Source organism: Mizuhopecten yessoensis, unplaced genomic scaffold, assembly GCF_002113885.1.
Source record: "Mizuhopecten yessoensis strain PY_sf001 unplaced genomic scaffold, ASM211388v2 scaffold9033, whole genome shotgun sequence".
Lineage (NCBI taxonomy): Eukaryota > Metazoa > Mollusca > Bivalvia > Pectinida > Pectinidae > Mizuhopecten > Mizuhopecten yessoensis.
Window position 1 is genome coordinate 286,700 of NW_018407845.1, and position 27,089 is coordinate 313,788.

Sequence of the window (27,089 nt, forward strand, 5' to 3'; positions counted from 1 at the left end):
CAGCAGATGTTACATAGACTGTTACAGCAGATGTTACATAGACTGTTACAGCAGATGGTACATAGACTGTTACAGCAGATGGTACATAGACTGTTACAGCAGATGGTACATAGAGGAAGTTTGTTGTTACTCTGAATACAAGCTGCCTAATGATATGATAATATATTTCATCACATTTAAAGACTTTTTACAGCATATGAATCTCAGTGACATACACAAATAATGTGGCTTTATTGACAAGATATAAAATCTTGTGTTTGGTATTTGAAAACAGGAATTGTATTGTACTGAACTACATATGTAGAAGGACTGGGGTTTATTTTGTATCAAACACACTGAGATATATACTGCTCTGCAGCAGATTGTCCGTTCACAGGTGGTCCATTAACACCACTGCTTCCCCGGGGAACCTAACTTGATTTACATCCTTAATTTACTAGAAGCTGAGTAGCTTAGCCTGATGGTACATGGAATATTGAGCTGAGACAATACGAGGTGTTGGTAACTGTCAGATCTGTCTTGAGAAACTGTTATTATGAGATATGTGTAAAAAACACTTACACATCCAGAATTTCATAATTAGAAGAAAATGGAAGCTGTTAAAACTATGATTTTTTTATGTGAGTTACTTCAAAACTGGTAGTACCATAACATATTCTTATTAACTTAATAGATCAGGGAAAGATACAGGTCCATTGGGCATCTTTAATTGGTTCAAATATTTCTTAGTTAAAATCTGCTGCTATATCCCTGGATGTAATTGTTAACTGTTTGGTGTTCGTTTGTAATCCTTAACTGTAATTATTAGTGTACTTTAAGGAGTTATTTCTTAATTAACTGTATTATTTCTAATTAATTGCTGTTTCAAGTTATTTTGTCATCTGCCTGCTGGTTAAGACTTCACCTTAATGTTTCCTCTGTGTGTCAACAACCTCATAAACCGCTACTGGTCTAACAGATGTCGCCAAGCAATGCTGGCTCACCCGAACTATCATCCCTGTACGGTGTCTTGGCAATGTCTGACCATGTAAAAGGCTTCTTTTAATGAAAAAGTCTTCTGTGCCTATAAGTGGGATGTAACGCTTTTGTCAGAAAATGGCGTGATAGATATTTCAATGGTTTACAATCTAGAGAGATCTTTAAAGACAGTTGGACTGTAGTTAAAATAGAGTACAATTATATATTATTTGATCCCCCGACATGAAAAAGTATTGGGTCACCTGACTGACAGCTCCTGTTTCCTCCCACATGGGAGGGGGGAGAGCCTAGTAAGTTGTCAGAACTTGTGCCCAATCCTTTTGATTGTTTTCTTCAATAAAATATGTTTGAATGAGCTGTTAATAGGACGTAAAACACAAACAAACCAAACCAAACCAAACCTTCTTCACTCTTCCATCCGGGCCAACAAGAAAGATTAATATATAAGATGAAATAACTTGTCTCATAATTAAAACTAGGACTCCTTTTGGAGTGGAGGAGAACCAACGTCCTGGTTGTTGATTCTCCTGTCGGAGTAGAGGAGAACCAACGACCTGGTTGTTGATTCTCCTGTCGGAGAGGAGGAAAACCAACGTCCTGGTTGTTGATTCTCCTGTCGGAATGGAGGAAAACCAACGTCCTGGTTGTTGATTCTCCTGTCGGAATGGAGGAGAACCAACGTCCTGGTTGTTGATTCTCCTGTCGGAGTAGAGGAGAGCCAACGTCCTGGTTATTGATTCTCCTGTCGGAGAGGAGGAGAACCAACGTCCTGGTTATTGATTCTCCTGTCGGTGTAGAGGAGAGCCAACGTCCTGGTTATTGATTCTCCTGTCGGAGAGGAGGAGAACCAACGTCCTGGTTATTGATTCTCCTGTCGGAGTAGAGGAGAACCAACGACCTGGTTGTTGATTCTCCTGTCGGAGTGGAGGAGAACCAACGTCCTGGTTGTTGATTCTCCTGTCGGAGTAGAGGAGAGCCAATGTCCTGGTTGTTGATTCTCCTGTCGGAGAGAAGGAGAACCAATGTCCTGGTTGTTGATTCTCCTGTCGGAGAGGAGGAGAGCCAATGTCCTGGTTGTTGATTCTCCTGTCGGAATGGAGGAGAGCCAATGTCCGGGTTGTTGATTCTCTTGTCGGAGTAGAGGAGAGCCAACGTCCTGGTTGTTGATTCTCCTGGTGGCGTAGAGGAGAGCCAACGTCCTGGTTGTTGAATCTCCTGTCGGAGTAGAGGAGAACAAACGTCCTGGTTGTTGATTCTCCTGTCAGAATGGAGGAAAGCCAACGTCCTGGTTGTTGATTCTGTTGATTCTCCTGTCGGAATGGAGGAAAGCCAACGTCCGGGTTGTTGATTCTCCTGTCGGAATGGAGTAGAGCCAATGTCCGGGTTGTTGATTCTCTTGTCGGAGTAGAGGAGAGCCAACGGCCTGGTTGTTGATTCTCCTGTCGGAGTGGAGGAGAGCCAATATCCTGGTTGTTGATTCTCCTGTCGGAGTGGAGGAAAGCCAACGTGCTGGTTGTTGATTCTCCTGTCGGAGTGGAGGAGAGCCAATATCCTGGTTGTTGATTCTCCTGTCGGAGAGGAGGAGAACTAACGTCCTGGTTATTGATTCTCCTGTCGGAGAGGAGGAGAGCCAACGTGCTGGTTGTTGATTCTCCTGTCGGAGTGGAGGAAAGCCAACGTGCTGGTTGTTGATTCTCCTGTCGGAGTGGAGGAGAGCCAATATCCTGGTTGTTGATTCTCCTGTCGGAGGGGAGGAGAGCCAACGTCCTGGTTGTTGAATCTCCTGTCGGAGCCAACGTCCTGGTTATTGATTCTCCTGTCGGTGTAGAGGAGAGCCAACGTCCTGGTTATTGATTCTCCTGTCGGAGAGGAGGAGAACTAACGTCCTGGTTATTGATTCTCCTGTCTGAGTAGAGGAGAACCACCGACCTGGTTGTTGATTCTCCTGTCGGAGTGGAGGAGAGCCAATATCCTGGTTGTTGATTCTCCTGTCGGAGAGAAGGAGAACCAATGTCCTGGTTGTTGATTCTCCTGTCGGAGTAGAGGAGAACCAACGTCCTGGTTGTTTATTCTCCTGTCGGAGAGGAGGAGAGCCAACGTGCTGGTTGTTGATTCTCCTGTCGGAGTGGAGGAGAGCCAATATCCTGGTTGTTGATTCTCCTGTCGGAGAGGAGGAGAACTAACGTCCTGGTTATTGATTCTCCTGTCGGAGAGGAGGAGAACTAACGTCCTGGTTATTGATTCTCCTGTCGGTGTAGAGGAGAGCCAACGTCCTGGTTATTGATTCTCCTGTCGGAGAGGAGGAGAGGCAATGTCCTGGTTGTTGATTCTCCTGTCGGAATGGAGGAAAGCCAACGTCCTGGGTGTTGATTCTCCTGTTGGAGTAGAGGAGAGCCAACGGCCTGGTTGTTGATTCTCCTGTCGGAGTGGAGGAAAGCCAACGTCCTGGTTGTTGATTCTGTTGATTCTCCTGTCGGAATGGAGGAAAGCCAACGTCCTGGTTGTTGAATCTCCTGTCGGAGTAGAGGAGAACCAACGTCCTGGTTGTTGATTCTCCTGTCTGAGTAGAGGAGAGCCAACGTCCTGGTTGTTGATTCTCCTGTCGGAGAGGAGGAGAGCCAACGTGCTGGTTGTTGATTCTCCTGTCGGAATGGAGGAAAGCCAACGTCCTGGTTGTTGATTCTCCTGTCGGAGTGGGGGAGAACCAACGCCCTGGTTGTTGATTCTCCTGTCGGAGTGGAGGAAAGCCAAAGTGCTGGTTGTTGATTCTCCTGTCGGAGTGGAGGAGAACCAACGCCCTGGTTGTTGATTCTCCTGTCGGAGTGGAGGAAAGCCAACGTGCTGGTTGTTGATTCTCCTGTCGGAGAGGAGGAGAACCAACGACCTGGTTGTTGATTCTCCTGTCGGAATGGAGGAAAGCCAACGTCCTGGTTGTTGATTCTCCTGTCGGAGTGGGGGAAAGCCAACGTGCTTGTTGTTGATGGACGACAGTTGGTGGTAATAGGAATCAGAGATGGATACTCACGGTATTCAGCAGAGTTCCATCGCGCAAGGTAAATACAAAATATACATAAGATTGAGCATCAACATCTAGATTCTGAACCATGTCTGATGACGGCTAGCCTATCTAGCCGAAACATGTAAACCAAGATGTTGGTGCTCCATCTTATATATATTTTGTCTCATAATTGTAAAAATAAAATCCAAGATCAAATTGGAATCATTCTCTGATGTGTGAGGGCTAAGCTTGCATCATCAAGACATATTTATTTTTATACGTAACAGCTGTCAATCATCTATAGTTCCTAACTAAATTAACAAGTTGTAAAGGAACTTTCCACTTCTTTTTTTTTAATTGGTAGAACCCATGGCTTGGCTTTACTAAGAACATTGTGTAAATTTAGCCTAAATCTGACAGTGCAAGTGAAAAGCTTTCATTCAGAAATTAAAAAAAAATACATCCTGTTGAAGTATTGGTTCTGGTTTTGAGATGTTCCCCAATGACCATCTCTTCCAGCTATCATTTCTAAGAAAGTGCTGATATTTTAGTTTGTGCTTGCTTGGTAACAAGTATGGGTCTTGCTGTGTATAAAAAGTACATTACCGGTCAAACCGGTTATCATGATACCACTGACCGTCTTGCTGATTGCATTTTTGCTACTCGGACATTCTTGGAAATTGTGTATCCAAAATAAAATATATATATACTGAAAACACTCTAATAAATCCTTATCCTCATTCCCTTTTCACGCGCATAGAACCACACACACACATGAGTACTTTATTTTGAACTCTTACTCTTCATCATGCAGATGCTGTGCTAGTAAAACATATGCAAAATAGGACAGTCCTATAGGTGTGTAGTTAACAATTTGAGAAATTTGATAATTGAACAGTTCTAATGGAAATGATTGGAATCACATGTATTATTGTTTCACATGGGATATTATAATTGCTACGTATCAAGATTATGCATTGAATATTTTAATTGGTCATATTTTACATATATTTGCACTTTTTTGAGATAAATGATATCTTTAAAGCCATAATTGACGGATCTGATAAAAAAAAGTGTTGGGTCTAAATCATGTAAGTGTCCTATTTCTATGTCATCTTGAGCACATGTTGTACCAATGCTGTACAGTTTGACAGGTAATGCGTTTTTTATACCTACGGAGACCCATACTCGTTACCAAGCAAGTACATTCTAAAAGGTCAACACACTTCCTTAGATACGACAGCCAGAAGAGATAGTCACTGGGGAACATCTCAAACCAGAAAAAATGTTTTTTTAACTGACCTGCCCAAAGGGCAAGTGAGCTTATGTCGTAGCGCAGTGTCTGTAGTCCTTCCTTTAAACAACTTCTTAAGAATTGACAGGCCTAGAGTCATGATATTTGACTTAAAGCTTTGTTGGTAAGAGCATGACAAAGTTTGCTAACGAAAATGGCCTTGACATACTTTCAAGGTCACAGGGGTAAAATGTGTCAAACACTTCAAACGACTTCTTCTGAAGAACTGAAAGGTATATAATCAAAATATTTGGCTAATAGCTTCCTGGGATCAAGCCCGACAAAGTTTGAGAATGAAAATGACCTGAACCTACTTTCAAGGTCACTGGGGTCAAATATGTCAAACAATTTCAACGACTTCTTCTGAAGAACTGAAATGTATAGAATCTTAATATTTCGCTGGTAGCTTCTTTGGATTGAGCACATCAAAGTTTGAGAATGAAAATGACCTCAACCTACTTTAAAGGTCTAAGAGCTCAACAACACTTCAAACGACTTGTTCTGAAGAACCAGAAGGCACGGATTCATAAGATTTGGCTGGTAGGTTTTTGGGATAGAGCCAACAAAGTTTGAGAAGGAAAATGACCTTGACCTACTTACAAGGTCACAGGGAAAATGATGTCAAACTCATCAAACAACTTCTCCTGAAGAACCGAAAAGAATAGAATAATATACAAATATATGGCTGGTTGATTCAACGGATGGAGCCAACAAAGTTGGCAATTGAAATATTTGTAGTACAGTGTAATATTTAAGAAGAATATCTTGCTATGACTGCTCAAATATCAAAGCGATAAAGGCCCTCTGGGCCTCTTGTTTCAAATGTTGATTGAAAGCGTTTTTAATTTGCACTGACACCATTAACTTCCATCATTTGAAAAAAGGAACAGGTTGCTATTATGATATACCCTAGGAGAACAAATGTCTGTTCACTGTTATTTAATCAAAGATGAAGATGTTTTCTTCTTGAATATATTTTTCTAAATTGTTAAGACACTTTTGTGAACACTCCCAGTTTGAGGATTACATTAGGTAAATCTGTCTACTGTTGTGAGCCATTGTAACTAGTTTGCTTGAGATAATGATATGTCACCTTAGGGTTGGGATCAACAGATTACCTGGGGACTATTTTAAGCCCCTGTAGTCTGACATAATAATGAGATCAAATTGGTGAGAGTTCATAAAGGCTCAGATTAAATCTATTATATTGTAACTGCCGTTGGCTCTTTGGTATGGGAATAATGATATTATTTTGCAAGGAGACCATCACGAGTTGGAATTATGCATTATATTATACTGCCATAAGCCCTTTTCTTTTGATGAACTTGTCACAGTAATATAATAATGCAGTGGCTTTATTTGTTTAGGATTTTTATACAGGCTTCTAGCTGTGAAGTGCGCACAAAACCATGTAGCCTGGGGTCTGCCGTGCAACGCAGTGAAATAATGTCACTTTGAAGGACAGATATCAATCCTGTATATGTAAATGAATATTTCAGATTTCAAGATAAAACCATTTAAGGAGTTGTCAATCATATGAAACTTAGTCCATCGTCACTGTGATGTATGGTCACTACATTGAGTATATGATGTTGGTAGCAATTACATGTACGACATTACAGCAAGTGATATTGTCACTGTGATGTATGGTCACTACATTGAGTGTATGATGTTGTCACTGTGATGTATGGTCACTACATTGAGTGTTTGATGTTGTCACTGTGATGTATGGTCACTACATTGAGTGTATGATGTTGTCACTGTGATGTATGGTTACTACATTGAGTGTATGATGTTGTCACTGTGATGTATGGTCACTACATTGAGTGTATGATGTTGTCACTGTGATGTATGGTCACTACATTGAGTGTATGATGTTGTCACTGTGATGTATGGTCACTACATTGAGTGTATGATGTTGTCACTGTGATGTATGGTCACTACATTGAGTGTATGATGTTGTCACTGTGATGTATGGTCACTACATTGAGTGTATGATGTTGTCACTGTGATGTATGGTCACTACATTGAGTGTATGATGTTGTCACTGTGATGTATGGTCACTACATTGAGTGTATGATGTTGTCACTGTGATGTATGGTCACTACATTGAGTGTATGATGTTGTCACTGTGATGTATGGTCACTACATTGAGTGTATGATGTTGTCACTGTGATGTATGGTCACTACATTGAGTGTATGATGTTGTCACTGTGATGTATGGTCACTACATTGAGTGTATGATGTTGTCACTGTGATGTATGGTCACTACATTGAGTGTATGATGTTGTCACTGTGATGTATGGTCACTACATTGAGTGTATGATGTTGTCACTGTGATGTATGGTCACTACATTGAGTGTATGATGTTGTCACTGTGATGTATGGTCACTACATTGAGTGTATGATGTTGTCACTGTGATGTATGGTCACTACATTGAGTGTATGATGTTGTCACTGTGATGTATGGTCACTACATTGAGTGTATGATGTTGTCACTGTGATGTATGGTCACTACATTGAGTGTATGATGTTGTCACTGTGATGTATGGTCACTACATTGAGTGTATGATGTTGTCACTGTGATGTATGGTCACTACATTGAGTGTATGATGTTGTCACTGTGATGTATGGTCACTACATTGAGTGTATGATGTTGTCACTGTGATGTATGGTCACTACATTGAGTGTATGATGTTGTCACTGTGATGTATGGTCACTACATTGAGTGTATGATGTTGTCACTGTGATGTATGGTCACTACATTGAGTGTATGATGTTGTCACTGTGATGTATGGTCACTACATTGAGTGTATGATGTTGTCACTGTGATGTATGGTCACTACATTGAGTGTATGATGTTGTCACTGTGATGTATGGTCACTACATTGAGTGTATGATGTTGTCACTGTGATGTATGGTCACTACATTGAGTGTATGATGTTGTCACTGTGATGTATGGTCACTACATTGAGTGTATGATGTTGTCACTGTGATGTATGGTCACTACATTGAGTGTATGATGTTGTCACTGTGATGTATGGTCACTACATTGAGTGTATGATGTTGTCACTGTGATGTATGGTCACTACATTGAGTGTATGATGTTGTCACTGTGATGTATGGTCACTACATTGAGTGTATGATGTTGTCACTGTGATGTATGGTCACTACATTGAGTGTATGATGTTGTCACTGTGATGTATGGTCACTACATTGAGTGTATGATGTTGTCACTGTGATGTATGGTCACTACATTGAGTGTATGATGTTGTCACTGTGATGTATGGTCACTACATTGAGTGTATGATGTTGTCACTGTGATGTATGGTCACTACATTGAGTGTATGATGTTGTCACTGTGATGTATGGTCACTACATTGAGTGTATGATGTTGTCACTGTGATGTATGGTCACTACATTGAGTGTATGATGTTGTCACTGTGATGTATGTTCACTACATTGAGTGTATGATGTTGTCACTGTGATGTATGGTTTCTACATTGAGTGTATGATGTTGTCACTGTGATGTATGGTTTCTACATTGAGTGTATGATGTTGTCAGCAATTACATGTACGACATTACAACAAGTGATATTTATGCTATTACTGTTGTTAATCTGATTTGTCAAATCCATCTCCACTTTTTTATCAGACTTCACAAAGGAAGGCCATATTTGGAAACAGACTGTGTGTATAATCAAATTATTCCTACATGAGTTTATCTACTGATAAAGATTATACAGACAGTCTGGACAGAAAATGTTCCTTTTGTAGACCAGGAGGTTATGTGATAAATCTGGACCTATTTCTACAACACACTCCTTGTGTATTGACAAGGTTTGGTGATAAATCTGGACCTATTTCTACAACACACTCCTTGTGTATTGACAAGGTTTGGTGATAAATCTGGGCACCTATATATTCTACAGACTGAAATTCAAAATGAAGACTGATGCAAACTTGTCACTGCTGGGAGAGTGACCTTTGCTGATATTGTAATTTATGGATGACATTGTGACCTGCCTAAGCCTTGGAGATACCGACTGGGCTGGGTTCCCGTCCGGTAATGGTTAAAGAAAAAGTCGAGATCACATTAGATTTGAGTTATATGTGAACCCAACATTTCACCAAACCAAATGTTAAAATGGCACTTCCTCTACATACAGCATTCTATAAATGAATCTGTTACAATGTGGAAATCAAAAAGAATGTGACAGAGATTGATTTTAATCAGATGAAGGGTCTAGCTAGGAACGTTAATGTCTTTTGCAGGAACTGGATCAATAGCTAGCAGCGAAAAACGAAAGGTTTCTACACACTATTTGAAAAATGTATAGGAACTGTGTAATAAAGTTGTGAAACTTCAGAGATCACTGAAGCTTCAATGCAATTTAATTTAACATTAGGGTCCTACTAGAATTTATAATTAACTCCACTTTAGTTTAACATTAGGGTCCTACTAGAATTTATAATGACCTCTACTTTAGTTTAACATTAGGGGTCCTACTCGAATTTATAATTAACTCCACTTTAGTTTAACATTAGGGTCCTACTAGAATTTATAATTACCTCCACTTTAGTTTAACATTAGGGTCCTACTAGAATTTATAATTAACTCCACTATAGTTTAATATTAGGGTCCTACTAGAATTTATAATTAACTCCACTTTAGTTTAACATTAGGGTCCTACTAGAATTTATAATTACCTCCACTGTAGTTTAACATAAGGGTCCTACTAGAATTTATAATTAACTCCACTTTAGGTGAACATTAGGGTCCTACTAGAATTTATAATTAAATCCACTTTAGTTTAACATTAGGGTCCTACTAGAATTTATAATTACCTCCACTGTAGTTTAACATAAGGGTCCTACTAGAATTTATAATTAACTCCACTTTAGGTGAACATTAGGGTCCTACTAGAATTTATAATTAACTCCACTATAGTTTAATATTAGGGTCCTACTAGAATTTATAATTAACTCCACTATAGTTTAATATTAGGGTCCTACTAGAATTTATAATTAAATCCACTTTAGTTGAACATTAGGGTCCTACTAGAATTTTTAATTACCTCCACTTTAGTTTAACATTAGGGTCCAACTAGAATTTATAATTAACTCCGCATTAATTTAACATTAAGGTCCTTCTAGAATTTATAATTAACTCCATTTTAGTTGAACATTAGGGTCCTACTAGAATTTATAATTAACTCCACTTTAGGTGAACATTAGGGTCCTACTAGAATTTATAATTACCTCCACTTTAGTTTAACATAAGGGTCCTACTAGAATTTTTAATTACCTCCACTTTAGTTTAACATTAGGGTCCTACTAGAATTTATAATTACCTCCACTTTAGTTTAACATTAGGGTCCTACTAGAATTTATAATTAACTCCACTTTAGTTTAACATTAGGGTCCTACTAGAATTTATAATTAACTCCACTTTAGGTGAACATTAGGGTCCTACTAGAATTTATAATTACCTCCACTTTAGTTTAACATAAGGGTCCTACTAGAATTTATAATTAACTCCACTTTAGGTGAACATTAGGGTCCTACTAGAATTTATAATTACCTCCACTTTAGTTTAACATAAGGGTCCTACTAGAATTTATAATTAACTCCACTTTAGTTTAACATTAGGGTCTTACTAGAATTTATAATGACCTCCACTTTAGTTTAACATTAGGGTCCTACTAGAATTTATAATTACCTCCACTGTAGTTTAACATAAGGGTCCTACTAGAATTTATAATTAACTCCACTTTAATTTAACATTAAGGTCCTTCTAGAATTTATAATTAACTCCATTTTAGTTGAACATTAGGGTCCTACTAGAATTTATAATTAAATCCACTTTAGTTGAACATTAGGGTCCTACTAGAGTTTTTAATTACCTCCACTTTAGTTTAACATTAGGGTCCAACTAGAATTTATAATTAACTCCACTTTAATTTAACATTAAGGTCCTTCTAGAATTTATAATTAACTCCATTTTAGTTGAACAGTAGGGTCCTACTAGAATTTATAGTTAACTCCACTTTAGTTTAACATTAGGGTCCTACTAGAATTTATAATTAAATCCACTTTAGTTTAACATTAGGGTCCTACTACAATTTATAATTACCTCCACTTTAGTTTAACATAAGGGTCCTACTAGAATTTTTAATTACCTCCACTTTAGTTTAACATTAGGGTCCAACTAGAATTTATAATTAACTCCACTTTAGTTTAACATTAGGGTCTTACTAGAATTTATAATGACCTCCACTTTAGTTTAACATTAGGGTCCTACTAGAATTTATAATTAAATCCACTTTAGTTGAACATTAGGGTCCTACTAGAATTAATAATTAACTCCACTTTAGTTTAACATAAGGGTCCTACTAGAATGTATAGTTAACTCCACTTTAGTTTAACATTAGGGTCCTACTAGAATTTATAGTTAACTCTACTTTAGTTTAACATTAGGGTCCTACTAGAATTTAAAGTTAACTCCACTTTCGTTTAACATTAGGGTCCTACTAGAATTTATAGTTAACTCCACTTTAGTTTAACATAAGGGTCCTACTAGAATTTATAGTTAACTCCACCTTAGTTTAACATTAGGGTCCTACTAGAATTTATAATTAAATCCACTTTAGTTGAACATTAGGGTCCTACTAGAATTTATAATTAACTCCATTTTAGTTTAACATTAGGGTCCTACTAGAATTTAAAGTTAACTCCACTTTCGTTTAACATTAGGGTCCTACTAGAATTTATAATTAACTCCACTTTAGTTTAACATTAGGGTCCTACTAGAATTGATATTTAACTCCACTTTAGTTGAACATTAGGGTACTACTAGAATTTATAGTTAACTCCACTTCAGTTTAACATTAGGGACCTACTAGAATTGATATTTAACTCCACTTTAGTTGAACATTAGGGTACTACTAGAATTTATAGTTAACTCCACTTCAGTTTAACATTAGGGGCCTACTAGAATTGATATTTAACTCCACTTTAGTTGAACATTAGGGTCCTGCTAGAATTTATAGTTAACTCCACTTTAGTTGAACATTAGGGTCCTGCTAGAATTTATAGTTAACTCCACTTTAGTTGAACATTAGGGTCCTACTAGAATTTATAATTAACTCCACTTTGGAAATGCTTCACCAAGTTCAGGTTTTATGACATTTTTATATTCGACACTTCGGCGGGATTTTTCCTTTTACAATTAGTTAAAAGTATAATTATATTTGTCATATATCGTCAATTTCATTCTCTTGACCAATTTTTTCAAAATCCAGCATCAAACCAGAACTTTTGATTTTGACTCTATTTTGCACTTCCTGAAAAAGTCCTTGAATATAGAGATGATAAAAAGCTACTACAGAAGGTGTGTAGCCGCCTTTAGGCAGTGGTAACTCTGTGTTTGATGTCTACTTTATTTGAATGAGAGCTAGCTATTCTGTAGGCACCAGGAAGATCTGTCCACACTTGACGGCATTTTGTTCTGCTGCCGAACACATCTGTTAACTATAGACTTATACATGTGATCTGAAATTTAGACCATCTAGTATGAATATGTGGCGCCTACCAAACAATGATTTAACCTGTTTGCCAGACCATTGAGGCAGCTCTGAAAGACCTCACTTTTCCTTAAACGCCTGTCACTTTTCTCCTTTATTGCTATTGTAGATCGAGTGCACACACTAAAGGGTACTGTTGGGGCGATCAGAAGGGCTAGGAAACAGCATTATTTAAGAACACTTGAGAGCGATCAGAGCGCTTGGAGATGACGTCATTAAGGGTTCTGTGAGGCGAAGCTGGAGAAGCGCGCGAGGCACGGTACCGAGGAGTGATTGCCAACTATTGATACGGCAGGCCTTACTAGGCTGCGGGGAGAGTGCTGCCTGTTTCTAAGTTGGGACCGGATCACGGTGTAGGGACAGTACAGTGAGGAGAGCTCTCCGGCAACTTTTACTGGAGCCAGCCAGGAGCACACTGCAGCAAGTTGTAAGCCCTTGTGTGTTGGACAATAGCAGCAACAGTTACTGGGTGAGTGCTTTCTACCATTTATCTTCAATAATGTCTACCTTCGTGATGGCCATTATTTAATTAATTTTAGCAGGATCAATGTATGGGTATTCTGGATGGGAGTTTGATTTAACTCTTTGGTGCATTATACCATACCCTAATTCCATTGATCTGCTTCACCCACAACAGCACTGTGCTAACTAATGACATGATAGCTGTTACTTAAAGTGTTGCTCTTTTTACATAAAGTCGCTTGATGCATGTTTTTGTATGGTTTCCAGTACCATTTTCATGGCCAGCATATTCAGAGCGAATCAAATCAAATAGAAATGCTTTACCTCAAGTTGGTCATGCAGAACTTTCATTTGAAGCCTTCCGAGGTAATGGAATTTTCTAATTCACAGGGGATTCTGGGGAAAGGCATCACTTTTATTCTGTGGTAAATCTCTCGACATGTTAGGGTCCAGTTGCTTTTTATTCTTTTAGATTGATTATTAACTGATGTTTGCCAAAGTGTATTTAATCTTCGTCTCACTTAGACAATGAGTACAGCTTAGTTGTTGGTCAGGCTGGGTAATAATAAGGGTGAAGCTGTTTAATGTATGCTGTTCATGTGGCCACATCCAATCCATGGAGCGGATATTCATAACAGCCTTGTCTTGCTGCCTTGAGTGACAGTTTTACCTAGCAAGGGACTTTGTGGGTAGTTGTGTCCTTCTCAAATTTACAAACCAAGATGTCCTCCTGCGTTCACAACTTGCCCACAGTACAGAGCATGACAATTGGAATGTATACCATTTTATTATTACGATTTTGATTAAGTAAAACTCTTCAATCTTAAAGCACAATTTCAAATTTGGGCACCTTTTCTGCATGCAGCTTTTATCCTATGTCCAAGCTTGGTTCTGTCAGCAGTTACAGTTTTTAACTTGAATGAACTGTAGATAACCTCAAATTGAATGCATTTTTTAAATTTTAAATCTGATTGTATTTTGTAAGTTTCACTTTTATCTAAAGTTTAAAGTTTCACAAACTTCATGTGGAAATTTCCGTGAAATATTAAAGAAACAGTTTAAAATTATTGTAATAGTTAAAATGATTATAAAAAGACCATTTGTACCATTCTTGTTTTTATTTTGCATGAAAACAGAACAATCGATTCTAAATGTACCTCCTAAATCCAGAGAGAACATGTATGTGGTGACCTTGAATAAGGAAACATTTATATTTAAATGTGTCTGGTTAACTATTTAATTATTTTTGGTTAGGTGAAACCTGTTTTTAAATCTCTGTACATCGTTACAAATCTCTGTAGAATAGAGATTTGTAACAACAGTGTACTATGTTACAAATCTCTGTACGAGATTACACATCTCTGTACATTGTAGCAAATCTCTGTACATTGTTACAAATCTCTGTACATTGTTACAAATCTCTGTACATTGTTACAAATCTCTGTATGATGTTACAAATCTCTGTACAATGTTACAAATATCTGTACATCGTTACAAATCTCTGTACATTGTTACAAATCTCTGTACATTGTTTCAACTCTTTTTTACAAAATCTCTGTACATTGTTTCAACTCTTTTTTACAAAATCTCTGTACATTGTTACAAATCTTTTTTACAAAATCTCTGTACAATGGTTTATTATATATGTTACTCATGATCAGTTACAACCTTATATTCTACGGTGACTGATCTGTAATATTTCTTTGTTTCATCATTTCGGGCCAAAAAGATGAGAACTAACAAACCTTAATTCTTGTTTCATTTTTTACCCCAGAAAAATGGGAATCAACCAAACTTAAATTTCATTGTTTTGTCTTTTCAGGGTAAAAACAACAACAATTCAAATTTATTAAATCTGGTCTTTTTTTTGTCGAATATAGAGGAAACAATAAAACAACACAAATCAACTACTGTAATTTGCCTTTGTGGCAGTCTCTATAACTACAAAGACAACCATTGTAATTTACCTTTGTGCCAGTCTCTATAACTAAAAAGTCAACCATTGTAATTTACCTTAACTTTGTGGCAGTGTCTACAACTACCAAGACAACCATTGTAATTGACCTTTGTGGCAGTCTCTATAACTACAAAGACTTTGTAATTTTTCTTTGTGGCAGTCTCTATAACTACAAAGACAACCATTGTATTTTACCTTTGTGGCAGGCTCTATAACTACAAAGACAACCACTGTAATTGACCTTTTTGGCAGTCTCTATAACTACAAAGACAACCATTGTAATTGACCTTTGTGGCAGTCTTTATAACTACCAGGACAACCATTGTAATTCTTCTTTGTGGCAGTCTCTATAACTACCAAGACAACCGTTGTAATTAACCTTTGTGGCAGTCTCTATAACTACAAAGACAACCATTGTAATTCTTCTTTGTGGCAGTCTCTATAACTACCAAGACAACCGTGGTAATTAACCTTTGTGGCAGTCTCTATAACTACAAAGACAACCATTGTAATGGACCTTTGTGGCAGTCCCTATAACTACAAAAACAACCATTGTAATTTTTCTTTGTGGCAGTGTCTATAACTACTAAGACAACCATTGTAATTCTTCTTTGTGGCAGTCTCTATAGCTACAAAGACAACAATTGTAATGGACCTTTGTGGCAGTCTCTATAACTACAAAGACAACCATTGTAATGGACCTGTGTGGCAGTCTCTATAACTACAAAGACAACCATTGAAATTCTTCTTTGTGGCAGTCTCTATAACTACCAAGACAACCATTGTAATTCTTCTTTGTGGCAGTCTCTATAACTACAAAGACAACCATTGTAACGGACCTTTGTGGCAGTCTCTATAACTACAAAGACTTTGAAATTTACCTTTGTGGCAGTCTCTATAACTACAAATACTTTGTAATTTACCTTTGGGGCAGTCTCTATAACTACAAATACTTTGTAATTTACCTTTGTGGCAGTCTCTATAACTACAAAGACAACCATTGTAACGGACCTTTGTGGCAGTCTCTATAACTACAAAGACAACCATTGTAATGGACGTGTGTTGCAGTCTCTATAACTACCAAGACAACCATTGTAATTGACCTTTGTGGCAGTCTCTATAGCTACAAAGACTTTGTAATTAACATTTGTGGCAGTCTCTATAACGACAAAGACAACCATTGTAACGGACCCTTGTGGCAGTCTCTATAACGACAAAGACAACCATTGTAATTGACCTTTGTGGCAGTCTCTTTAACTACAAAGACTTTGTAATTAACATTTGTGGCATTCTCTATAACTACAAAGACAACCATTGTAATGGACGTGTGTGGCAGTCTCTATAACTCCCAAGACAACCATTGTAATTTACCTTTGTGGCAGTCTCTATAACTACAAAGACTTTGTAATTAACATTTGTGGCAGTCTCTATAACTACAAAGACTTTGTAATTTACCTTTGTGGCCATCTCTATAACTACCAAGACAACCATTGTAATTTTTCTTTGTGGCCATCTCTATAACTACCAAGACAACCATTGTAATTTACCTTTGTGGCAGTCTCTATAACTACCAAGACAACCATTGTAATTTACCTTTGTGGCCATCTCTATAACTACCAAGACAACCATTGTAATTTACCTTTGTGGCAGTCTCTATAACTACAAAGACAACAATTGTCATTGTATTCTATAGCTACCTTTAATGTCTATTATTTAAGTTAGGAGTTAAAAAAAAATATAAAATTGCTATGCAAATTATACAAGATTTTCAAAAAGTATGTTCTAAGTGGACCACAATTTACTGCCTGTATACTTTGCATCTATAAAAGTAAATCATTAATAAAGAGCATTTAAGTTAACAGCTTTGATGTAAAGGTACATTCATTTCCAACTGGCCTACTGATCAGAGTAGACACGCTAGAGGTTTGTAGGCTCACCTGGGGACATGTCATTACATTTTTACATTACTTTGTAATTCTACATCATAAATAATACAAATCCTGATTTATTAATTCCGGTGTGGTGATTTTCAATTATCGTTACAATTGCGACATCACAATTTGGAGATTACTAGCTGATACCGTCTGTTGGCTGTTCCATGTGTTGAATTCGAACAGAAAATACAATATCTCTCTCAAAAGTTTGATAAAAGATCAATGATGAGTTGAAGTATTAAATGTGCAGAAGGCAGTTCAATACTCCATTATCAGTTAATGCCTAGAAAATACTTTTGTTAATTAAAATATTGACATGACAAAAAGTCTTTTGACGTGTTGTGGTGTATTGATTATATAACGAGATTCAATAGATGTTAAGTTAGAAAGTAATAGATAACAATGCCAGGAATACTGCTGGTTGACTGTAAAAGATAAGATCACCAAAGTCACATTTATTTTTATAGCAATAGCTAGTACCATTTTATGCCTGTGCTCACCGCAGGAAAAAGTCAACAGGTCATTGAGTGTTTATGATCTTGCCAATAGTTACATATAATACTTTCTCACTAAATTCTCAGTTTGTTTGTCTGTCACACTTTGCTTTCCAAACAAGCATAAACTTCAACCATAAAATACTTATGTAATTCAGCTAAACTAGGGCATTCTTGCATAATTGTGATATTCTGCAGACAGAGTTTGAAGTAGAGCAGAGTCAGTGTACATAATAAGATTACAGGTACAACTGGACTTCCTCATTGAAGATGGCTGATGTGGAAGATGACTGTGTGTTTTTTATGTAACATGTACTCCCTTAGTTCTTATTGGTTGTCATTTCCAGGACATCGTCTTAAAAGAGTATTTTTCTGTCGTTCCGTTCACCAGATTAGCTCAGAAACCAGGAAACAGCATGGCAATTTTCGAATTGTGGCAACAGAATGATCCTAATTTCGTGATGTCATGTCACTGTTGTCCCATTGTGACATCACATGCAGAAAATTGGGTGTCAGATATAAATTTCTTATACCCTTTTCTTACATTAGACCGTTCTGTCATATACGCACAAGAACGAGAGAAAAGCTAGGATTTCATAAGATTTGTTTTATAGTTGTACACTGTTGACATATTTACCAATTCTCCCTATTTAGGAGGGAGACTCACAATTTTAGACCCTAAAACTGAGCATTTTCAACTTGTGAATTTGGTAAAATTTTCTTAATTTATAAGGTCTGGTGATTTCACCTGAAAGAACAGCTCAAACAATGCTGTTTAAAAAATGATTCCTAGGGTGTACATACACACACTATATTTTTGCATTTAATTCTGAGCACACGTAATCTCCCCCATGGAATTTCAAAAAGCTGGCGAGTATGTATTGATGTTCAGACAAAGTCCAAAGATGTGGATAGGTATGGAAAATGTTTCATTAAATGAGAGTGCAGGCAGATCTCAAATCTCAGATCTGATTGGTTGTTGTTTTTCAGGCAAGAACATCATGTTCAAGGAACAAGAATTTCACAAATTGGAACTTTACTGTTATCACGAAACCATTTCAATTAATGTTGCAATGTCTCTCAACATTAAATCATAAACAGCATAACAATCTATTGTAACACATATCAAATAAACATTTCAATGTAACAGAACTTTAAACATTGAATATCAGTAAAGATATATCATAAAAAATCAGGTTTTGGACCTATGATTAACACCTGATGCTAGTTTCTAGAACAAAGGTTGTCAACATTTATATTTTCTCGGAAATTCATGATTGCACGGAGTTAATAGAATGATGAGGCTGTGAGGTTTTGTAGGCTAGTTAATCACTTAAGGAAGCAGCATCACTTTGACAGCTCAGCAGTTTGTCTTTACTTCCTGGTTATGTAGCAGTGACAAGAGATTAACATGCTTTTTATACTGATTACCACACTAACGTCCTCATTACACTCACTACATTGTCACCAACCTGACTATAAGGTCCTCATTACACCTGCTACATTGTCACCAACCTGACTAACGCCCTCATTACACCTGCTACATTGTCACCTACCTGACTAACGTCCACATTACACTCGCTACATTGTCACCAACCTGACTAAAGTCCACAATACACTCACTACATTGTCACCAACCTGACTAACGTCCTCATGACACCTGCTACATTGTCGACTACCTGACTAACGTCCACATTACACTCGCTACATTGTCACCAACCTGATCAACGTCCACATTACACTCGCTACATTGTCACAAACCTGACTAACGTCCTCATTACACTCGCTACATTGTCACCAACCTGACTTACGTCCACATTACACTCACTACATTGTCACCAACCTGACTAACGTCCTCATTCCACCTGCTACATTGTCACCTACCTGACTAACGTCCTCATTACACCTGCTACATTGTCACCAACCTGACTAACATCCTAATTACACTCACTACATTGTCACCAACCTGACTAACGTCCTCATTACACCTGCTACATTGTCACCACCCTGACTATAACGTCCTAATTACACCTGCTACATTGTCACCAACCTGACTATCGTCCTCATTACACCTGCTACATTGTCACCTACCTGACTAACGTCCTCATTACACCCGCTACATTGTCACCAACCTGACTAACGTCCTCATTACCCCTGCTACATTGTCACCTACCTGACTAACGTCCTCATTACCCCTGCTACATTGTCACCAACCTGACTAACGTCCTCATTACCCCTGCTACATTGTCACCTACCTGACTAACGTCCCCATTACACCTGCTACATTGTCACCAACCTGACTATAACGTCTTAATTACACCTGCTACATTGTCACCAACCTGACTAACGTCCTCATTACACCTGCTACCTTGTCACCAACCTGACTTACGTCCACATTACACCTGCTACATTGTCAACAACCTGACTATAACGTCCTAATTACACCTGCTACATTGTCACCAACCTGACTAACATCCTAATTACACTCACTACATTGTCACCACCCTGACTATAACGTCCACATTACACTCACTACATTGTCACCACCCTGACTAACGTCCTCATTACCCCTGCTACCTTGTCACCAACCGGACTTACGTCCACATTACAACTGCTACATTGTCAACAACCTGACTATGACGTCCTAATTACACCTGCTCCATTGTCACCAACCTGACTAACATCCTAATTACACTGTACCATAACGTCCTCATTACACCTTCTACCTTGTCACCAACCTGACTAAAATCCTCATTACACCTGCTACATTGTCACCAACCTGACTAACGTCCACATAACACCTGCTACATTGTCACCAACCTGACTAAAGTCCTCATTACACCTGCTACATTGTCACCAACCTGACTAACGTCCTCATTACACTTGCTACATTGTCACCAACCTGACTATAAGGTCCTCATTACACCTGCTACATTGTCACCAACCTGACTAACGTCCACATAACACCTCCCCCATTGTCACCAACCTGACTAAAGTCCTCATTATACCTGCTACATTGTCACCAACCTGACTAACATCCTCATTACACTCACTACATTGTCACCAACCTGACTAACGTCCTCATTACACATGCTACATTGTCACCAACCTGACTATAACGCCCTAATTACACCCGCTACATTGTCACCAACCTGACTATAACGCCCTAATTACACCCGCTACATTGTCACCAACCTGACTATAACGTCCTAATTACACCTGCTACATTGTCACCAACCTGATAACGTCCACATTACACTCGCTACATTGTCACCTACCTGACCAGTGTCCTCATTACACCTGCTACATTGTCACCAACCTGACTAACATCCTCATTACACTCGCTACATTGTCAACAACCTGACTTACGTCCACATTATACACTCGCTACATTGTCACCAACCTGACTAACGTCCTCATGACACCTGCTACATTGTCACCATCCTGACTAACGTCCACATTACAATCACTACATTGTCACCAACCTGACTAACGTCCACATTACACTCGCTACATTGTCACCAACCTGACTAACATCCACATAACACTTGCTACATTGTCACCAACCTGACTAATGTCCCCATTACACTCGCTACATTGTCACCAACCTGACTAACATCCACATTACACTTGCTACATTGTCACCAACCTGACTAACGTCCACATTACACTCGCTACATTGTCACCAACCTGAATAATGTCCACATTACGGTCGCTACATTGTCACCAACCTGATAACGTCCACATTACACTCGCTACATTGTCACCTACCTGACTATAACGTCCACATTACACTCGCTACATTGTCACCAACCTGACTAACGTCCACATTACACTCACTACATTGTCACCAACCTGACTAACATCCTAATTACACTCACTACATTGTCACCAACCTGACTAACGTCCACATTACACTCGCTACATTGTCACCTACCTGACTAACATCCACATTACACTCGCTACATTGTCACCTACCTGATGTATGTCCTCATTACACCTGCTACATTGTCACCAACCTGACTAACATCCTAATTACACTCACTACATTGGCACCAACCTGACTAACGTCCACATTACACTCACTACATTATTACACCTGCTACATTGTCACCAACCTGACTATAACGTCCACATTACACTCACTACATTGTCACCATCCTGACTAACGTCCACATTACACTCACTACATTGCCACCTCCCTGACCAACGTCCACATTACACTCGCTACATTGTCACCTCCCAGACTAACATCCACATTACTCTCGCTACATTGTCACCTACCTGATGTATGTCCTCATTACACCTGCTAAATTGTCACCAACCTGACTAACATCCACATTACACTCGCTATATTGTCACCAACCTGACTAATGTCCCCATTACACTCGCTACATTGTCACCAACCTGACTGAAATCCACAATACACTCACTACATTGTCACCTACCTGACCGGTGTCCTCATTACATCACTACATTGTCACCAACCTGACTAACATCCTAATTACACTCACTACATTGTCACCAACCTGACCAACGTCCACATTACACTCACTACATTGTCACCTACCTGACCAACGTCAACATTCCCCTCACTACATCGTCACCTACCTGACCAACGTCCACATTACACTCTCTACATTGTCACCTACCTGATGTATGTCCTCATTACACCTGCTAAATTGTCACCAACCTGACTAACATCCACATTACACTCGCTATATTGTCACCAACCTGACTAATGTCCCCATTACACTCGCTACATTGTCAGCAACCTGACTAACATCCACATTACACTTGCTACATTGTCACCAACCTGACTAACGTCCACAATACACTCACTACATTGTCACCTACCTGACCGGTGTCCTCATTACACTCACTACATTTTCACCAACCTGACTATAAGGTCCTCATTACACTCGCTACATTGTCACCAACCTGACTGAAATCCACAATACACTCACTACATTGTCACCTACCTGACCGGTGTCCTCATTACATCACTACATTGTCACCAACCTGACTAACGTCCTCATGACACCTGCTACATTGTCACCATCCTGACTAACGTCCACATTACACTCGCTACATTGTCACCTATCTGACTAACATCCACATTACACTCGCTACATGTCACCAACCTGACTATAACGTCCACATTACACTCACTACATTGTCACCTACCCTTACGTCCACATTATACACTCGCTACATTGTCACCAACCTGACTAACATCCTCACGACACCTGCTACATTGTCACCAACCTGACTAACATATTACACCTGCTACATTGTCACCTACCTGACTAACATCCACATTACACTCGCTGCATTGTCACCTACCTGATGTATGTCCTCATTACACCTGCTAAATTGTCACCAACCTGACTAACATCCACATTACACTCGCTATATTGTCACCAACCTGACTAAAGTCCACAATACACTCACTACATTGTCACCTACCTGACCGGTGTCCTCATTACATCACCACTCGCTACATTGTCACCAACCTGACTAACATCCACATTGATAACACTTGCTACATTGTCACCAACCTGACTAACGTTCACATTACACTCGCTACATTGTCACCAACCTAACTAAAATCCACAATACACTCACTACATTGTCACCTACCTGACCGGTGTCCTCATTACCCTCTCTACATTGTCACCAACCTGACTAACGTCCACAATACACTCACTACATTGTCACCTACCTGACCGGTGTCATCATTCCACTCACTACATTGTCACCAACCTGACTAACGGCATCATTACACCTGCTACATTGTCACCAACCTGACTACCATCCACATTACACTCGCTACATTGTCACCAACCTGACTAAAATCCACAATACACTCACTACATTGTCACCTACCTGACCGGTGTCATCATTACACTCACTACATTGTCACCAACCTGACTAACGTCCACATTACACTCTCTACATTGTCACCTACCATTACACTCACTACATTGTCACCAACCTGACCAACGGCCACATTACACTCACTACATTGTCACCTACTTGACCAACGTCCACATTACACTCACTACACTGTCACCTACCTGACCACCGTCCACATTACACTCACTACATTGTCACCTGCCTGACCAACGTCCACATTACACTCACTACTTTGTCACCTACCTGACCGGTGTCATCATTACACTCACTTCATTGTCACCAACCTGACTAACGTCCACATTACTCTCACTACATTGTCACCTACCTGACCAACGTCCACATTACACTCTCTACATTGTCACCTACCTGACCAACGTCCACATTACACCTGCTACATTGTCACCAACCTGACTAACGTCCACATTACACTCACTACATTGTCACCAACCTGACCAACGTCCACATTACACTCTCTACATTGTCACCTACCATTACACTCACTACATTGTCACCAACCTGACTAACGTCCACATTACACTCTCTTCATTGTCACCAACCTGACTAACATCCACATTACACTCTCTACATTGTCACCAACCTGACTAACGTCCACATTACACTCTCTTCATTGTCAACAACCTGACTAACATCCACATTACACTCTCTACATTGTCACAAACCTGACTAACGTCCTAATTACACTCTCTAGTCACCTACCTGACCAACGTCCACATTACACTCTCTACATTGTCACCAACCTGACTAACGTCCTAATTACACTCTCTACATTGTCACCTACCTGCAGGCTTCAATGGAATCACAGTTCGTGAGGACTTGCAATGTTTAGGTATCATGAATCAGGAGCCGTGTCTGTCCTTTGCTCCATCATTAAACTGACAGTGTCTAGCTAACACTGTCCCAAAGTCAGTCTGTGAGCCTCTCCTTGATTTGACAGCTTTGATCCAAATCTCTAAGGACTTGTAAAATTATTTGCAAGGATTTTAATTGATGAAAGAAAAACAAGCTGATATATATTCATTGTATAAATGACTGACTGAATCTTAACAAGATATTTAGGTTTGCTAGTCTCCTCATAATACATATGTTATCGCTGTAGATTTGTCTGTGACAGAATTACCCTTCACTTATTTCTCCTGAAAGATTTGCCCTTGATCCTGACAGATTCATTTTCTCTGTGACAGATTTCTCCTTCAAAATCGTAAGATATGTCATATTTTATATAATTGTTCAAGATGTATTTGTTCTTGATAACTAACTCCTGATAAATTTGTTTTTGATGAGTTTGCCCTTGTCATTCTCTTTTAAATGGCATATTTGTCTTTGACATTCGTTCTTGCTTAGTTTACCTTTTTCATACTTGCTTCTGACAGATTTACTTAACACGGCATATATTGATCACATATCCTACATGATACCACATATTGTATATGACATTATTATTTATCGTACATGACATCACATACCTAACATTATATCATATCATTTACATGACATTACATGGTGAGTGGTTAAGGCCTCTGACTGTCAACCATCGCTATCTCTCCACCACTGGGTCGCGAGTTCGAGGCATACATTAATTGGGCCTACATTTCTCCGGGCACTCTGGTTTTCTTCAACCACCAATACCTGGCATGTCCTTAAATTACCATAGCTGTTAATAGGATATAAAACAGAAACAAACTTAACTAAACATGACATCACGTATATGACATCACAAATATTACATGAAATCATATACCATACATGACATTATGCATAATACCTGACATCACATTTTGTTTGTGACTTCACATATTGTATGTGACCTCACAAACCTTACATGACATTAGGTAAAATACATGACTTCCCATATTGTATGTGACCTCACAAACCTAACATGACATTAGGTAAAATACATGACTTCACATATTGTATGTGACCTCACAAACCTAACATGACATTAGGTAAAATACATGACTTCACATATTGTATGTGACCTCACAAACCTAACATGGCATTAGGTAAAATACATGACTTCACATATTGTATGTTACCTCACAAACCTTACATGACATTAGGCATAATACATGACATCACATTTTGTTTGTGACTTCACATATTGTATGTGACCTCCCAAACCTTACATGACATTAGGCATAATACATGACATCACATTTTGTTTGTGACTTCACATATTGTATGTGACATCACAAACCTTATATGACATTAAGTAAAATACATGACATCACATATTGTATGTGACGTCAAAAACCTTACATGACATTAGTTATAATACATGACATCATATATTGTATGTGACATCACAAACCTTACATGACATTTATAGGTATACTACTTGACATCACAAATTGTATGTGACATCACAAACCTTATATGACATTAAGTAAAATACATGACATCACATATTGTATGTGACGTCAAAAACCTTACATGATATTAGTTATAATACATGACATCATATATTGTATGTGACATCACGTACCTTAAAGGACATCACATATCATACATGACATCATATACCATACATGACATTATGCATAATACATGACATCACATTTTGTTTGTGACTTCACATATTGTATGTGACCTCACAAACCTTAAATGACATTAGGTAAAATACATGACTTCACATATTGTATGTGACAGCACAAACCTTACATGACATTAGGTATAATACATGACATCACATATTGTATGTGACGTCAAAAAACTTACATGACATTAGTTATAATACATGACATCATATATTGTATGTGACATCACCTACCTTAAAGGACATCACATATCATACATGATATCATATACCATACATGACATTATGCATAATACATGACATCACATTTTGCTTGTGACATCACATTTTGTTTGTGACTTCACATATTGTATGTGACCTCACAAACCTTACATGACATTAGGTAAAATACATAACTTCACATATTGTATGTGACATCACACACCTTACATGACATAGGTATAATACATGACATCACATATTGTACATATTGTATGTGACATCACAAACCTTACATGACATTAGGGAAAATACATGACTTCACATATTGTATGTGACATCACAAACCTTACATGACATAGGTATAATACATGACATCACATATTGTATGCGACGTCAAAATTCTTACATGACATTAGTTATAATACATGACATCACATATTGTATGTGACATCACAAACCTTACATGACATTTATAGGTATACTACTTGACATCACATATTGTATGTGACATCACAAACCTTATATGACATTAAGTAAAAAACATGACATCACATATTGTATGTGACATCACAAACCTTACATGATGTATCATAAATTACATCATAAACCATAGTTGACATTATTAATCATACATGACATCACATAAAAATAAATGACATTGCATACCTTACAGTATATAACATCACAAACCTTGTATGACATCACATATCAT

At 38.3% G+C, this 27,089-nt stretch overlaps 1 protein-coding gene across 1 annotated transcript in view; it reads left to right on the plus strand.

The window, feature by feature from the left end:
* Positions 1-27,089, plus strand: part of LOC110457170 (complexin-like) — a 174,984-nt gene that overhangs the window by 49,045 nt on the left and 98,850 nt on the right. The window contains exon 3 of the mRNA XM_021508306.1: positions 12,966-13,325. The gene's annotated coding sequence lies outside the window, so the exon portion shown is untranslated. The remainder of the gene's footprint in view (positions 1-12,965; positions 13,326-27,089) is intronic.